Source organism: Panthera onca, chromosome B1 (genome assembly GCF_046562875.1).
Source record: "Panthera onca isolate mPanOnc1 chromosome B1, mPanOnc1 haplotype 2, whole genome shotgun sequence".
Taxonomy (NCBI): domain Eukaryota; kingdom Metazoa; phylum Chordata; class Mammalia; order Carnivora; family Felidae; genus Panthera; species Panthera onca.
This window is the reverse complement of record NC_138342.1, coordinates 29180967-29199731: the sequence shown is the minus strand read 5'-3', so window position 1 is coordinate 29199731 and position 18765 is coordinate 29180967.

Below are 18765 nucleotides of genomic sequence, written 5' to 3'. Positions count from 1 at the left end.
AATACCAGTAAAAATAACTGACATAACTTCTTAAATGATTTCTATAGACCTTCTAAGAGTAATGTGGATTAGAATGCAAAACATGTCACAAAGAAATATATTTCATTCCGGATGACATAAAAGCATGCTGGAATTAGTTTTCTCCTTTGCAACACTGATGTTATAAATACTGGATCTATACATGCTGTTTTGGTTTCTTCCATTTGTTTTGTGTTTCTTTTGATGTTGTGCAGAGAAGGAAACTCTAACTCCATTCTTGTCATTCACAGTAAGTCATTTATAGACTTTGACAGTATTCCTATTGATTTCACGATTTTCCCCAACAAATAAAACAGTTCAAAATGTAGCCTCAAGTGCAAAAGCAAGTAGTATGCTAAGCCACTGTCAGTCATGACCAGAGTAGGCTTTGATTTCATATCAATTTTACTTCTCCACAAATGCAATTTGGGAATAAATATTGTTATGAAAATACAGTGAAAGATTTTAAAGTGATTGCAATAAAGACAATTGAATATACTATGCGCCCAGTACAATTTAATTTGCTAGTGTTTATTTTATTTTTAACAGATTCTCTAGAATTCAGTATATGATTGTCTGTCCCCCAGCTCCCCAAGCCTTTGAGTGAAATGATCACTTGGAAATTATTTACCTTTCTTACTCTAAGAATGATTTTTACCTTTCCACCAATGAGAAATTACCTTTTTACCTTTCACTTTCCCAAATACTGTCATTCTTAAGTATTCAGCTCAAAGTCTAGGTCCTTCCCACAAAAGCTTCCATTACATCGTCTGTAATTTATCTAAAAATAGTGCAGAAAAAAAAATAGTGGCATACACACTCTGGGAATGGCAATTTTCATGATGAGGATTACCTTCTAATATACAGAAAAATCACATAGATTATGGTTCACAATGAAACCCACTGTAAGTATAAGTGTTTCAATGGCTGCATTAGTATTTCATTGTGTATTTCATAGTTGATTCAACCAATGCACAGTATTGGGATGTTTCAGGTCTTTCCAGTCATTTACAATTAAAAATAATCTTCTGTGCACATGTCGCTTTACATACTGCTGGTGCATAATTAACATGGAGCCATAGAAGAAAACTGGTGAGTCGAAGTTTTAGTTCTTATGTAGTTTTGTTAGATATTGCTATTTTTGTCTTCATTATAGCTGCACCCATTTGCATTGCCTCAAGCCTGGGAGGGCATGAATCCTCACAGCCTCAAAAATGGCATATGTTGTCAAACTTTAGGATTTTTGCAAATCTTTAGTTTATAAAACGAAACCAAAAATGAGCTCTCAGTTTAATTTTAAATAACACTTTAAATTTACATGAATGAGACTGAGTATTTTTCATAAGCTTAACACACATGTAACCCATTCGTTTCTTTTCCTGTGAACTGTCCTAATTTGTTCTAGAAGTTTGTTGCTCTTTTCTATCAACTTTTAGAGCACTCTTTATACTGTGTCTATTAGACTTTTGACTATGACATAACTTGCAAAGACAATAAACACACAATATATATGATGTCCCCAAACATTTTAATGCACTCAAATTTATCAATCTTTTATTGCTTCAAGATTTTGAGTCATCATTAGGAAACTGTTCTCCCTTTCCAAAATATGAAGGTATCCAGAAGTTCCCCATAAGAAGTTATTTTGTTTCCATTTGCATTTTGGTATTTTTAAAATTAGGAATTTATCATGGTGAATAGTGACATATATCGATATTAGCAATTCAGCACAAAAGTCCAGTAACTGAGCAGAAAAAAGTGTACGCATGTTAACTTCCCTTTCTCTCTTTTTTTTTCTTCTCTTCCTGCCTCCATTACATCATTTTTTTTTCTTTTTTATGCTTCTTGTTATTCCCATTTTGTTTCTGAAAGTATTTATGGAGACAAACAAGTATATTATAAAACAAAATAGCTCAAATAAAAACGGAGGCAAAAGAAAAAATATTAAATAGCCTCCATAAAAAAAAGGAATGCTCGTGCACTGTTGGGGGAAATGCAAGCTGGTACAGACACTGTGGAAAACAGTATGGAGGTTCCTCAAAAAAATAAGAATAGAACTACCTTATGATCCAACAATTCCACTGCTGGGTGTTTATCCAAAGGAAATAAAAACACTAATTCAAAAAGATATCTATACCCTTATGTTTATTGTGGCATTATTTACTATAGCCAAGATATTGAAGCAACCCAAATGTCCAGTGATAGATGAATGGTTAAATAGGATATGGTGTATACATACAGTGAAATATTACTCAGCCATAGAAAAGAAGGAAACATTTTCATTTGCAACAACGTGGTTGGATCTAGAGGGTATAATGCTAAGCAAAATAAGTCAGAGAAACAAAAATGCCATATGATTTCACTCTTGTGAAGTTTAAGAAACAAAACAAACAAGGAAAAAAAGAGAAAAACCAAGAAAGCACTCTTGACTATAGAGAACAAACTGACAGCTGAGGAGAGGTGGGTGCGGAAGACAGGTGAAATAGGTGAAAGGGATTAAGGAGTGCACTTAATCGTGATGAGTACTGAGTAATGTACAAAATTGTTCAATCATTATAGTGTACACTTATAACTAATATAATACTGTATGTTAATTATACATGAGTTAGATAAAACTCCATAAATATATATAATTAGGAAATCTTGTACCAAAACCTTATATGTTGCTGTTTAGTAAAACACTTAGTCAAGGTCACTTATCAGTACTTGAACAGAATTTGAGCCCAGTATTTTAAGAATTATTTTAAATATATATATATATGTATGTGTGTGTGTATATACATATATATATGTGTGTGTGTATGTGTGTATAAATACATATATATGTATATATACTTAAAATCTAACTATCCGTATATCTAGATATAGAAAGAGAGACTGATTTCAAGAAATTGTCTCACACAATTGTAGAGTTGGCAGACTAGAACCATTTTGCTTATTTATTTCCAACATCATGATGGTATGTTGGGTCATAATTTTTATCCGCTCAGGGGCAGCATTATTTTTTCAATGAGTGATTATAATCTGGCATTTTACTGTTATCTTTTCTCCTTGTTTTCTGTGATGTTTGTGTATAGATTTGTTGCATCCTTTTGATATAATTTACCTTGATTTGGATTGAATAAGGTAATTATATTTTCTTGGCAATCTATTTGTTGAATGTCTAAGGTAAACAAAAAAAACAACACAGTGTCTTGCTAGAAAAATTCTGCCTGTTATCATTTAATCTCTTGAACACATACATCTGTGTGTGTATGTGTATGTGTACGTGTGTGTATGCGCGTGTGTGTGAGTGTGCGTGTTTGCTTTTACTCCTCAGCCAACAGAGATCAGTAGTTGACAGGTTAAAATATAATCTCTCTTTTTATGGTTTTCATTTTTCCTCTCTTTCCTTTACCCAGTCTCACTGATAACGTTGCTTCTTGCATTTTTTTACCTCTTCTGGCATATCTTCCCCCTTTTATTCACTAGTGACAGTATCCAAGAAAATCCTGAACTCAACTTATGCACCTGAGGCCCCAAATAAGGATTGTTACTTTTTACCTACTTAAGTGTGGCATGTGCTTTCCAGAACTGAACTTTACTGTGTTTAAGATCTTCAGGGCAGGGAAGCCTGGGTGGCTCAGCTGGTTAAGCAACCGACTCTTGATTTTGAATCAGGTCATGATCTCGTGGTTTGTGGGGTAGAGCCCCATATTGAGCCTTGCATTGGGCCCCACACTGACAACACAGAACCTGCTTGGGATCCTCTCACTCACTTTCTCTCTCTCTCTCTCTCTCTCTCTCTCAAAAATAAATAAATAATATTTTAAAAAATCTTCAGGACAGGTGTCTTCTCTAGGCATTTTTTTTTTTTTTTTGCCGGATTGGTTTCACTTTCATTGCATTTGGCGGCCCCTTTTGTTCACATTATCACTGAAGATGGAGACTCAGTTTGTAGTTTTCACCAAACTTATAATTTTGGGGTAATACACAAAAGATGAAAGGAATAGTGTCTTCCTCAATCTGTCTCCATAGACTTGGAAGTTATTCTTATTTGCTTCACATATTCTTTTCATTCATTCATTTTATGGTTCATTTATTTCAGTGATACTTATTAGAAATATTATTTGTAGTTAATATGTTAACATTTGGAAGGTTCTCTGGAGAATAGTGTATGATGAGTAACAATTTTATATGTCAACTTGGCTTGGTCACAGTACTCAGATCTTTGGTCAAACACTAGTCTGGATGTTGCTGTGAAGGTGTTTTTAGATGAGATTAACATTTAAATCAGTAGATTCTGGATAAAGTGGATCACTCGTCATAATGTGGGTGGGCCTCATCCAATCAGTCGAAGGCTCAAAGGCATCAAGAGGCAAAAGACTGACAGCCCCCAAAAAGAAAGAATTCTTCTCACAGTCTGCCTCAGGCTTGAGCTTCAAGACTGACTCTTCGCTGTCTTTCCAGCCTGCTAGATTCCACAGTATTGGAGTATAATAGTGATGGATACAATACATAAAACTAAGTCCATGCACTCTACATACTTCTAATAGGAGAAATAACACTTCCCTGCAAAAGATTTTAATACAAAATACTGTAGTATCATTATATTTTTCATTCTTATAAGGGTGTCATACAAGTTATAATGCATTGTGGAATTTCAGAGGCAGAAGATAATAAACCTTGGGAATTATCAAAAACTTTAAGGAGGTTATAGTAGATTGTAAAGATGGTCACAAATCCAAATTCCTCCTTGTATGCATGCCTTTTGTTACATGTGATTTTACAACATGTCCTTTCTGTACCCATTGAATCCAGTCTAGTTGAGATTTGGTTGGGACAATCAAATGTGGCAGAAGCAATATGCTTCTGATTTTGAGGATAGATCTCAAAATAGTCTTCATAATCTCTCTTGATTCCAAGCCAATCTATCCTTTGAGCAAGTCTGGTTACTCTGCTGGATAAGGAGAGGTTCATTCCTAACCCTTGAACTCTACACCCAGATCAGTCAGCCAAAGATCCTAACACAGCACAGCTTTGCTATCCTACAGCTGACTGTGGACGCACAACGAGACTAGTCGATATCAGCCAAATGTAACTCAGAAGAGTGAAACCAACCAACTAACTCAGATATAGAGCTAACCATTAGGATGTGAGGTAAATTAATGGTTGATATTTTAACGCTTTAACTTTTGGGGTGGCTTATTACACCATTAGTAATTGGTATATAAGAAGTGATACTTGAACTTATTTAAATAGCAGTGTTTGGACATGTGATTTCTAGAAGGCATAACATATTACGTAATTATTAACTAGTTCGTAAATAACATAAGGCTCCTTTAAGATGTATTTCATGTACTAATAATGTCAGAGTTCTCTTGTTTGTTTTTAATCTACTTCATCTCTCACCAGGATTCTCCCTTTTCTCTTTCAGAGAGAATTAGAGAATTTAAAAAGAAAAATTATAGTGTTTATCCCAGGGGCTGGTACATAATAGACACTTAAAAGAGAATTCCCTGCCTTCAAACCAGCTTTAGGAAGGATACTTTCTTTCAATTGTGAAACCTATTACTAAAGCAATTTTGTCTGTTTTTCCAGTTATTACTTGTCTCTGATTTAATTATTTTATTATTTCAAGTTAATAGCTATTTGAGTCAGAAACTGGCCAGAGATTGGTATATTCTCTTGGATTCTGAACCCCCTACCAAATGAAATAAAATTAAAGTAGATTTTTCTTCTGATTAAACCCTGCAAGAATTAGTAAAGCTACTGCTTTCTCAGCTGATTCATTAATTGACTTCAGTTAGAAGTTTTGCTAGGAGGAGTAATGACTGCACAATTGACCTTGAAGTGATTAATCCGTGAAAGGGTATGAAAGCAAAGGCAAAGAAGATAAAGGGGGGGGGGGGGGAATAAAGCCTTTGCTTCTTTCCTTTTCCTGTCTACCTTGAGGTCATTTAGGCAATGAGAATATCTTATTTTTTATATATAAAGCCTAATTCTAAATAAAAAAATAAAAAAATTAAAAGGTAAGTCATTTGTCAAGATGATGAGCCAGTTAAAATCTGATTTTCATATTTTTAAAGTATAATGGAAAATTCACTTATACACATATATGAAAAGCGATAAAAAGGCGAAGTTGCAATTTAAATACACTTAATCAAATAAAATTGTCTCATCAAAAATATTTCTGACCTATATTTAAATTTTCTTACAAATTCATTTAAATGTGGTCACTTTCCTGAAGCAAAGCAGATTATTCCACGAGATGTATTCCTAAAGAAAGGATCAACATTATTTAATCAATTTATTTAGTTATTTAATCATTATTTTTCCCTGAAATGAAATATTTGTCAGAATTAATATTTGAGTGCACAAAAATGAATAAAAGATAGTCATAATTGCTCTCTAGGAATCCATCATGGAATGGAGACAAATAGACATATCATAGTTATTGTAAGCGCTCTAGTAGAGTGACATACAAAATATCTGATAGCACAACAACTCAAGTTTTTGTTTTTGTTTTTCTGGAATATTACAAAAAGCTTTACAGTTTAGAAATGCTTTAATAACGGCATCACATTTGGCTAGATATTCACAGGTAATAAAATGGGGGAAGAACATTCATGATAATATGTTTTATATATGCAAAAATGTGGAGTAAATGCGTCATGGCATATTCTAAAAATTAAAGCCATGAAAGGCGGGGTTGGGTTGGAAGTTGCTTATGATGAGTTTCAAGATTTACATACAAGAGAAATTATGGAAGTCTTCCTCCTTCCTGGCCCCATTGGAATAAAACGTCGGTACCACCCCATGAGAGACAGAAGTCAATGAAAATTTGTAAGTAAGGAAACAACCACAATCAGGTACCTATATTTGAAAACTCATACTCCTAGTGTTTCATGATATGTGGCATTTGTAAGAAGCAATTACAACTCTTCTTTAATCAATATAGGGTGGTTTAAATATTTGCTTTTAAGATGAGCTGTACAGAAAGTGAGTCTATATTTTCCCCATGTAATTGTATTTGAGCTTTACCAAGAGAAATAAAAATAAAAGAATAATATAATAAATTATACTAAAAAGAAATATAAAGTAAGGAAATAATAGCGCATTGTAAATATTATACGACAAAGAGAAATATTTATCTTGTATGTGTATTTTGGTTTTAGATTGATTTTTTTTTAACATTTATTCATTTTTTGATAGACAGACGGTGAGTGGGGGAGGGCCAGAGAGAGAAGGAGACACAGAATCCAAAGCAGGCTCCAGGCTCTGAACTGACAGCACAAAGCCCGACATGGAGCTCGAACTCAAGGACCCTGAGATCATGACCTGAGCTGAAGTCGGACGCTTAACCTGACATTAGCTGAAGTCGGATGCTAAACCTGACATGAGCTGACGTCGGACGCTTAACGGACTGAGCGACCCAGGCGCCCCTGGTTTTAGAATGATTTTAAGTTGTATTACTTCAATATGAGTTTTGTTTCTCAGAACGAAAATTTTAGATCAACACAAACAAAAAAGCATGATTAAAAGGAAATGAACCCAACTGATGTAAAAGGTAAGACTCTTCAACTTCTTTCTTTGCATTTGAGTTTCAAGTTCTAGCCAATTTTGTGGTAAATTTGGGTGACAGGAAGCATGAAATTTTGTTTTAGTGCTGGGCTGGAGGAAAAGAAGGGAAAATAGGAAGAAGAAAGAAAAAACTCTTCATATGCAAAATTATAGGTTATGTTTAAATTGGGGAATACGTAGGGTGCCTGGATGGCTCAGTGAGTTAAGGGTCCATCTCTTGATTTCGGCTCAGGTCACGATCTCATGGTTCATGAGATAGAGCCCCACATCAGGCTCCACACTGACAGTATGGAACCTGCTTATGATTCTCTCTCTCCTTCTCTCTGTCCCTCCCCCATTTGTGCATGCTCTTTCTCTCTTTCTCTCTCTCTCTCTCAAAAAAAAAAAAAAAAAAAAAAAAAGAATTGAGGAACATCACTTAAAGGAGCAATGAAATAATAGAGTAATGGAAAAAGACAACCACAGTTTTCTGTAGAAAACTCATGCAGAATTATTTAAATTTTCCTTTAAACACTTTTTGCAAGGATAAATTTGCTCACAAAAGTTACAAGTTTAACAGAATAAACATGACAACTTAACAACTTCTAACCTGGACAATAGCAACAAACCTGCTAATTTTTTCCCCTTTTTATCTTCTCCCTCTCCTTCTCTCTCCCTCTCTCTCTCTTTTTCTCTTCTTACTTTGCCACCTCCCAACCACATCTACACAGCGCTGAGGGGTCTCTTCATAAAACAAACTCAAACCCTATTTCCTCCTTGCTTAAAGCATCAGATGATTTCCCAATGCACAAGCACACAGTTTCATCTTGCCATTTCTCTGAGCCATCCATGGTCTGTCTACCTCTGACTTCATCTCATAACCCTTTTCTTAGTGATCATTATTCTTCAGCCATGTCAGCTATCTTTCTGCTTCTCAATGAGCTTAGCTTTTTTCACTTGAAGTAATTTGTACTTTAACTTTGCTAAAACTTGGATACTTTTTTTTTTAGTTTCACTCATTCCTCATAAATTTGATGCCAGTGCTCTTTGTTAAAAAATGCACAATTTTGCAAAAGTGTCTAAAAATTCATGGAGCAATGTCTCTCAATATCACTCATCCAAAAATCCAGAATGATAATTGTTTGACTAAGAGATATATAAATAAAAGAATAATGTAATATATTATACTAAGAGAATGATACATAATATACACATATATATGCTATACATGTACACGTAGTGACATTAAATACTAAACATTAGGTTAATTCAATTATCATGTTCAAGTATGCTAACTTGGAAAGTTCTGGTATGCACTGCTTCTCCATTTTATTATACAATTCCCTGATTTTCTTTAAGTCACAAATTAGTTTGTGTAATATTACAGATTGATACTTGTATCAATTTTGGGGATGGATTCTTTACAACTTTAAGAACAGCTTCAAAATGAATTATTTAAGCTGTAGCATATTTTTGTAAAAATAAATTTCAATTCAATGGTCAGTTTCTTATGGAAGATATTCCTAGCTGAGATTTCCCCACATTAATATGTATTAGAGTCCTGGAAATGTGCCCCTCCTTGTCCTTCTAGGAATCCTTGAAAGAATGCACTTGATTTCTGACAAAAAGGCCAAGTGAGAACAGCATCCTTTGCCTATATACTAGAAATTACTAAAAATAAGTATTTGATTTGTTAAGAGAATATATATATATATAAATACATTTTCTATATTTTCTTTTTTGTAGACATCTGACTGCAGTAGGCTTTGGAACATATCATCTGAATTTATAGCCTGACTCTGATATTTGCCAGCTGGATAAAATTATGAGAATAATATTTTCAAACATCAGTTTTGCCATCTGTACAAGAGACAAAATGGTATCTACTTTATTAAGTTATTATGAAGTTTAATTTTCATTGTGTACAATGTGTTGCAATGTCTGAAATGTGGCAATGTTAAGTACCTATTTATTACTGAGGTATTTATACTTACATACCTAATACTTGGAGAATTCCAGAGGACTTGGTATTAGAGAAGTTCAATTCTAGATGTGGTGTAATTATCTGTGGTTATGTAATCATGGTTTCTATTATCACAATTTTCCCAATTGATAAGTCACATAACTGTCGTCCTAGAATTTTTATTTGGATATAATAAAACAACAAAAAAAGCGAAAAGTAAACATTCTTTATTAAATCTGACCATTTCTATTCCTGTCTAGGATACCATTCTCTTTTGCCATCTCCAAAGCATTAAAAGGGATGTTTTGGTGGCTCAGCTGGTTAAGCATCCGACTCTTGATTTTGGCTCAGGTCATGATGTTGTGGTTGGTGGGACTAGCCTCTTGTCAGGCTCCATGCTGTTAGCGTGGAATCCCTGCTTGGGATTCTCTCTCTCCCTTTCTTTCTGCTCTTCCCCATGCTCTTTCTCTCACACTCTCTTTCTCTCCTTCTGTATTTATAAGTGTATACATGTGTGCACAGGGGTTTTATTTTCATGACCTTTGCTTACACAATAAACATATTATTCTTCATCTCACTTTTCTTATTTAATAATAATGTATGGAAACCTCCCGAAGTCAACTGTTGGAGTATCTAATTCCTGTATTTTATTGCATACACAATATGTATTATGAATATGTGAATATTTTTATATTTATGTCTCCAGCATCTATTTCTATTCTTTGGTCCAGAATTACAAAAACTCTCCTGTTTACTGCCCTGTTCACTTGAATGCCAAAAGGTACTTCAAACTGTGCATGCTCCAAACAGTGCCTCATCTCCTCATCAAATATAGTTCTCCTCCAGAATTCTCCTTCTCATTGATTGACAACATAATCCATCCAACTGACTCGAAGGCTGATTGTGTTTTATGTATGCATGATTTGAGAATTAAAGGACTGCAGCAATCGTACAAAATAAACTATTGTAATAATCTAAACTTTAAATTGTTAAGCCCTCCCCCAAAACACAGACACACACAAGTGTGCAACTCACAAACTCTGATTATACAATGGGGTAGGGGCTTGAAATATGTGAGGATGATTATATCATTAACAAAATATAGGGGCGCCTGGGTGGCTCAGTCAGTTAAGCATCTGACTTCTGCTCAGGTCATGATCTCACCGTCGTGAGTTTGAGTCCCCCCCCCCCCCCCCCCCCCCCCCCCCCCCCCCCCCGTCGGGCTCTGTGCTCACAGCTGGGAGCCTAGAGCCTGCTTCAGATTCTGTGTCTGCCTCTCCCTGCCCCACCCCTGCTCAGGCTCAGTCTCTCTGTCAAAAATAAATAAATATTAAAAATATCAAATATATATCTGGGGACGCCTGGGTGGCTCAGTCAGTTGAGTGTCTGACTTCAGCTCAGGTCATGATCTAACAGCTTGTGAGTTCGAACCCCGCTCTGTGCTGACAGCTCAGAACCTGAAGCCTGCTTTGGATTCTGTGTCACCCTCTCTCTCTCTACCCCTCCCTCGCTCTCATGTTCTGTCTTTCTTTGTCTCAAAAATAAATAAACATTAAAAATATTTTTTAAAATCGGAATATGCGAGAAAATTATGTGAGAGATCCCCCTGCCATGACCTTAAAGTTTCATAGAAAAGAGAAAGGTCAATGCCACTTTGGAGAGGGGCCTAAAAAGTGGTGAAAGACAGTGTGAAGCCCATTCTTGATCCTGATACACTAGTGGAAGGAAAAGAGAGATCGTTGTAGTTAAGGCAGGAGGTTAATCACAGTTTATATCATCACTTGCCCATCCATATGCCGAGGTTGAAATTCTAGAGAGGCAAAGACCAAAGCAAAGGATATTTTGCCTAGTACCTGCTTGAGATTTCAAAGAGACTTATCTTCAGGATTTGGATGACTTCAACACAGTGTAAAATGGCTGTTTGAGAACAAATTAAGGGGGGCCGGATGGCTCAGTCTGTTAAACGTCAGACTCTTGATTTTGGTCACGTCATGATCTCACCATGGGGAGATTGAGCCTGGGGTCAGGCTCCATGCCCAGCAATTATTTAATCCCTGCTTGGGATTCTTTCTGTGTGTGTGTGTGTGTGTGTGTCTTTCCCTCTTTCCCTCTGCCCCTCCCCCACTTATATTCTCATGAGCTCTCTCTCTTTCTCCAAAAAAAAAAAAAAAAAAAAAAAAATCAATGCCTTGGTGTGGTTAAGCAGATGAGCAGAGGGAAGTCCCCATATTAATCCACTTAGAATTGTCTTTGGTTCCCATGTGGTTCCAAATATTCACACAAGCCCTGTGGAGCCAAGCATATTGTTATAGATTGTGTTGGCCCAAAATATTCATTTATTAATTATTTAATCAATCAATAACAGCTTATAGAGAGATGGCAATGACAGGGAAAAGGTAAATAATTAGTTGGGATTATCAAGGAGGGGAGGTGGCCAACAGGAGGCATAGCTAGACTTCGGGGAAGGCAGACTGCCAGTGGGAATTGAAGCGTGGGGAGGAGGCAGGGACATGGCCTGTCTCTGAGGAGGCTTCATTTGCTGCAACCCTCTCCAGGCAAGAAGGGCAGGGCAAGAAGAACCAGATGCAATAAGACATGGACTTCTTGGCTGCACAGGCGAGTCAGAAACAAAGTATCACAAAGACATGGACACAGATGAGAAGCCTCTGTCCCACCAATACAAAGACACTGCACTCCCCTATGTACTCAAATGTCACTTTGATGGAAGTGGGATACGGTAGAAAGAGTTGGAACTCTAAAAGAATGAGAAATTCCTAGAAAGTATGTGTAGTAACTCAACAGAAACTGTATATAACAGAAAGGGTTGAGGCATTCATTGGCAAGGGTGAGTTTCTCCACATAGAGGTGGGGAGACACTTGTGTAATTAGGTCAATTAGATCCATATTACGCACATGACCTACCCCCTGTTGGTAAGTACCGTAAGAATAAACTTTTTTTTTAGATGTTTAAATAAGGACAATGATTGTTCAAATTAGCAAGTGGAAGAGAAGTGCCTTAGATCCATAAAATCAGATTTCAGATATTAGAATCCTGACACTGTGTATAGTACCTACATGAGGTTAATACAGGTAGAAAACTGAGTTCAACGTTCCTGAATGTAGCTCCCCAGGTCAGAACCAGATCCCTCTGCATCATCCTGCATCCCTGAACATACAACTGTGCATTAAACACTAGAGGCACTTAAAATATATTTGTTCAACTCACGCACAAAGAAGAATTTTCTTATTACATAGATTTGAAAATATTGACGAATGTAACTATTTTTTGCAGCCTTTTCCATAATGGATAACATTACATGTAATCTGATTAACAGATTTTTTTTTCAGCTATTTAGCTTCAAAGTGATTGCTGATTCTGATCAAAAGGTTGGCTATCTACCTTGGTATTTAGAGAAACTCAACACGGGTTCCATTCTAGATTTAAACACTTAAAAATATGTACAGATACACATTTGAAAGAACAGCTTTAATATATGTACAGACCAACAAGTATCATGCCCTAAGGTTAATTAGTGATGGGTTATGACTACATTATCTAAACAAAGTAAATTTATAAAAATGGCCATAAGCAAAATGCTGCTAATTTGTTTCCTCATGTGATTCCCAAAGACTTCACTGAAAACCTATACTTAGATTTAAAGGACAGATGGATTTGGGGAAACTATCTGAAAAGCATACAGAAGTGTATGACAATTAACAGTCCATATGCAATACAGTTCAGTATTGTTTAAGGAATCATTAAATCAGATATAAAGCTATGGTGGATTATGATGTTAAAGAAGGAGAATATTGTCCTAATCATTTTCATCCACCTGTTTTGTCCTGGTTGTCTGCCCTCTCTTTTTATGTCAATATAATCTCAGTTTTACTAGACTCTAGAACATGGAGTCATATGATTTGAGATTTATTTGAATTACTCTGGCTTGTGTGAATGCTCAAATTATCATTTTAATCCCCTCTTATCACTATAATGTATTTATATAAGCTAAGAAGATTTAGCCAACATGAGGTAATAACAACTAATGAAAATAATTTAAAAATAAATCTCAGATATTAACTTTGTTGTTATTTGGCTATTTCACCTAAATTTCAGTTTTTCCTATGTTGAAGACTTATTGAAAACTTACAGGTATTTGGTCCTGTATGATAGAAGTTATTATACACTTATAAAAGGATTAGATTAAGACTAGTCATTTTATAAATAATTTATAAGGTAGGAGTAAAGCAATAATGACAAGCAAATTTATTAGAAATTTTAAGAAGAAATTAAACATAGTAAGCATAAACTCTCTTTCACAATTTCTTGAGTTTGAAAGTGGGCAACATTCCTCGAGTACAACTCATTTGTCAGTAACTTTTATCCATAAACCTGTAATGTAGCCATCTTATAAATACTGATTCCAGGTTTTTAATGCAAGTCTAATATGCTCCAGCTTATCCATACTTTAGGTTCTTCTTGCACTTACCCCCTAAACATGAAATCCTATTTAATATTTTAAAGGCTTATAATTTTTTTGAAGAGAGAATGACTTATCTGATAAAGAGTTAGTATACAAAGTCTATAAAGAGCTCTTCAAACTCAACATCCAAAACCAATGATCCAGTTAAAAATGGGCAGAACACATGAATAGATATTTTTGCAAAGAAGACCTACAGATGGCTAACAGACACATGAAAATATGCTCAATATTGTCATCATCAGGGAAATGCAAATCAAAACTACAATGAGATATTATCTCATACCTGTCAAAATGGCTAAAATTAAAAACACAGGGAACAACAGATATTGGTTCAGAATGTGAAGAAAGGGGAGCCCTCTTACACTCTTGGTGTGAATGCAAACTGGTGCAGCCACTTTGGAAAACATTATGGAGGTTCCTCAAAAAGTTAAAAATAGGACTACCCTATGATCCAGCAATTGTACTACTAGATATTTACTCAAAGGATACAAAAATACTGATTTGAAGAGATACATGTACACCAATGTATTATTAACAATAGGCAAATTATGGAAAGAACCCAAATGCCCATTGAGTGATAAATAAAGAAGATGTGATACACACACACACACACCCACACACACACACAATGGAACATTATTCAGCCATTACAAGAATGAAATCTTGCCACTTGCGATGACATGGATGGAGCTAGAATATTATGCTAAGAGAAATAAGTCAGAGAAAAACAAATACTATTTGACTTCATTCATATGTGGAATTTAAGAAACAAAACACATGAACATAGGGGACAAAAAAGGGAGAGGCACACCCGCAAACATTCTTAACTATAGAGAACAAACTGAGGATTACCAGAGGGGAGCTTGGTGGGGGATGGGTTAAATAGGTAATAGGTATTAAGGAGAGCACTAGCAGTGATTAGCACTGGGTGTTGTATGTAAATGATTAGTCATTAAATTCTACACCTGAAACTGATAGGGCACTGTATGTAAGCCAACTGGAATTTAAAGAAAAAACTTGAAAAAAAATAAAAGCAAGCAGAATACAACAGCAGTAACAATTTAAAAATGAATATTTTGATAGAATTAAAAAAGAGAGAATGGCTAATTTGCTCTGTAACTGCACAAAAATGTTTATTTTGGATTTATAAAAAACAATTTTAGCTATCAATCCAATTATTTTTTTCACTTCTACATCATTAATTTACTTCCAATAATTTTTGTGTACATAGCCACTTTTAGCATTTGTCAACTTATGAATAGTAGCAAGTAAATTTTGGTCATCCTAGAATACACATTTTGTCACATATGTTTTTAGCATGATAGAATGATCCACACTCACTTTGCAAATATGAAGCTCTTCCAATTGTGTAACTAACTTGATGAGATTTTTTTAGAAATGCATTGTTCACTTACTGATTCTTGAATATAAAAATTCAATTAAGATAATATCATATGGAAACTCTCTGAGATAGTGCTAATATGATCCATTTCACTCTCATTATTAGAGGCTAGAGTACAGTTCACAAACCCTTTGCATCCACCTTCTAATTTGTCTCATAACTGTGATAAATCTTCCTCTGTCAATTTTCCTCTCTTTGCTCTTAAGGCACGAAATGAAAATTCTGAATTTTCACTTATGTTTAATGAAGCATGAAAACATTAAATAACACTAGAAATAATGTCTCTAGAGTCCTTTTATACCTTTTTTTTGAAAGCTGATACAAAATTTTGGAAACACAATAAGAAGAGTCAAGGATAATGAAAAAAGTGATGATTTATTTCAACATCATCTTATGGACAATTACATCATTCTTACCTTTTCATATCATTTTAGTCTTTTATTTATTTTTTTTGGTAGTTGGGATAATTGCTGAGTAATAAAGAGTTAATTCCTATAGTGAAGAAATATAACTTTTTTCAATACATAGAAAATAATATCATAAAAATCTTATATCCTAGATTTTCAAAATTATCCAATGAGACTATTTAGTAATTGTAATGCATAATAAGTTCTATATTTTATTTAAAAATTTATTCTTTGTTTTTATTTTATTTTTGTTTTGTTTGTTTTTTTAGAAACTCTCTATGAAAGAATAAAAACTGTGAAATGCCCATCCTTACAAAAATACATAAGTGCTCAAGAAAAGAAAGTCAAAAACTAAAATTGGATCTCATGGACCTTGATAGTATGTATTTATACACATATACACACACACACACATATATATACATATATGTGTATATATGTATAATATATATACATGTATATATATGTGTATATATGTATATGTGTATATAAATGTATACATGTATATATATATATGTGTGTGTACATATATATATGTATATATATGTATGTATACTTCCTACATTGGAAAGTAAATTACAAATCATGAATCATTTGCAGGTCCATCTTTGGTATGAAGGTACCTGGGAAATGCTGGCTTTTAGATTACATATTTAGTATGCAAATTGATGCTACACAGAATTGCCAGATCTTATGTAGAACGCTTATCTTTTTAGGTAGCAGTTACATTGTTACCATATGAAGCATTTGGCTGAATCCTCATATTTACATCAGATGTACACTTAACAGATTACAAAAATACTATTAATTGCTGAGATCATAACAAAATACATTTTAACAATTATTTGCAGGTAAATCTACATTATATTTGCGTTGAATTCCTGACTAATATTTGTGTTGCGTGCATTACATATGTTATACACACATATACATATACATGCATACATACATGTATTTACATATGTATATACACATATATATGATGGTATTTGCTATTTTATATGCATTTGGTAAGGGTTTTTATCTCAGTTTCCAGACCCTTGTTTAAGTAAATACGGTTTGAAAACAGACAAGAATTAATAGGTTCAGGTAAATTAGCATCCTGCAACAATGCCTCAGGTTTGATTAGTCTTAATGGATTTCTGCTCTAAACATTTATCTGAAAAATAAGACACAAGAATCCCTAAGATTTGAGGGCATGCACTAACCTGGAGATAAATACTTTGAAAATAATTGCATTAATTATTTAGGTAAAGCCACTCTTTGAGAACTATTTAATTTAATCAGTTCTGAAACTTAAGAGAAAAAGAGGATAAGTCTGCTTTCACACCCTGACAAGTTCAAGTAATTAGCAAATTAGTTTTCATCTGATCTTTATGAATTTGTTTATATGGTCAGTTGTTTCAGGATTTCCTAGGGAAAAAAATAGATATAGAAACAGAGAGACTGATAATGTCTCTCCATTTTCATAACATCAGTTATTCTAAAGGTAGATTATATTTGTCATCCATGTTTCTTTGGTACAAATACTAATTGAATGCTTGTGTCTGTAAAACATATAAACTGACATACTAATATTGTTTTCCAATTAATTTGGTCTCCTCATTTCAAGTCTAGTCTCTATAGATAAGAGCACAAGTTGGCTGAATATAGTGCTTTAATTCTCCTTTTTTCATCTGCTCCAGAAGACTAATTGACTACTTTTAATATCAAAATCTTTATCAAAGCTCTCTTTCCAAAACTCTTCAATCACAGAAGATTGTCATTGCTAGCATGTTTTCCAAATTCCCTTCTCCCCTCACGCTCACCTATAAATAGCTGAAAAAGACAGGCAGTTTTGAAGTTAATATAAAAACTTAATAAAAAAAAACCTCAAAATATGAAAATTATATATTACATTCCTAGAGACACCACAATAGAATCCTTTGTCTATAACTCAAACACATGGCCAGAGGGACAGTACCAATTCTATGGTGATCTTCCCAAGGCTTCAGTGGTAAAAATCCTATTTATTCTTGCTACAGTCTATGAATGCCTCAATCATTTATGAGATTGCCTGTCTCTTCTTCCTCAAATAAGGAGCAGAAAAATAGATACATATCACTTTTTTTGAAACCTAGAGCAAGCACATCCATAAGCGAAGTCAGAATCAGTTAGGCAAAATTAAATTTCAGATACCAGTAAGACCTAATGCAAATAATTCCAAATCACTAGATGTGAGATTATTGTCAGAGTATTGGAGCCAAGCAGTTGAAAATTAGAAAAAAAAAAAAAAAATGATGGCAAACAAGTTGAAATAAGGGCATGGATGGGGCATCCTTGAAAATTACTTCAACATCAGTAGATTTTTATAGCTAAACTTCTAGGGTTAATTACTATGTCAATGTTAGAGCTTGGAAGATAAAACAATGCAGCAAGTGGTGTAGGGGAGTTAGGAGTAGCATAGAATCAAGGAAGATGGAAAGGATTTGTATTTCAAGGTGATTGAAGTTAGGAGGCAGTGAATTTGATTAACTTGATAATTTTTGACCAGCCCTAGCAAAACAGTCTTTCAATTTTTATCAGAAGGTTGTGGTATGAATGTGTCAGATAGAAGGCCAGGTGGCATTTGGAAATCACATTTTATCTCTGAGAATTCAATTTCTATCAACACATAATAGGTAACTTTCTTGACATATTGTACGGTGTCCTATTGCACTTTGTGTGTCCTGTCCGCACTCAATATCATCTAGGTACTGATTTAACACTAATGTTTTGTTGCAATCTTGTTGTTGAAAAGTGGCAGGGTAGAAGGTAGATTTATTGTGGAGTTATGTTTTAAAAGTAGAAGTATATGCAGTGAACTGCTATAGGAAAACATTGTCATGGTCAGAGAAGGTGTCGGTTGGTAGTTTTCAATTTCATTCTAATGGAGTTGTAATAGTATAGACATTTTCCCAAGGCCCACTAGGT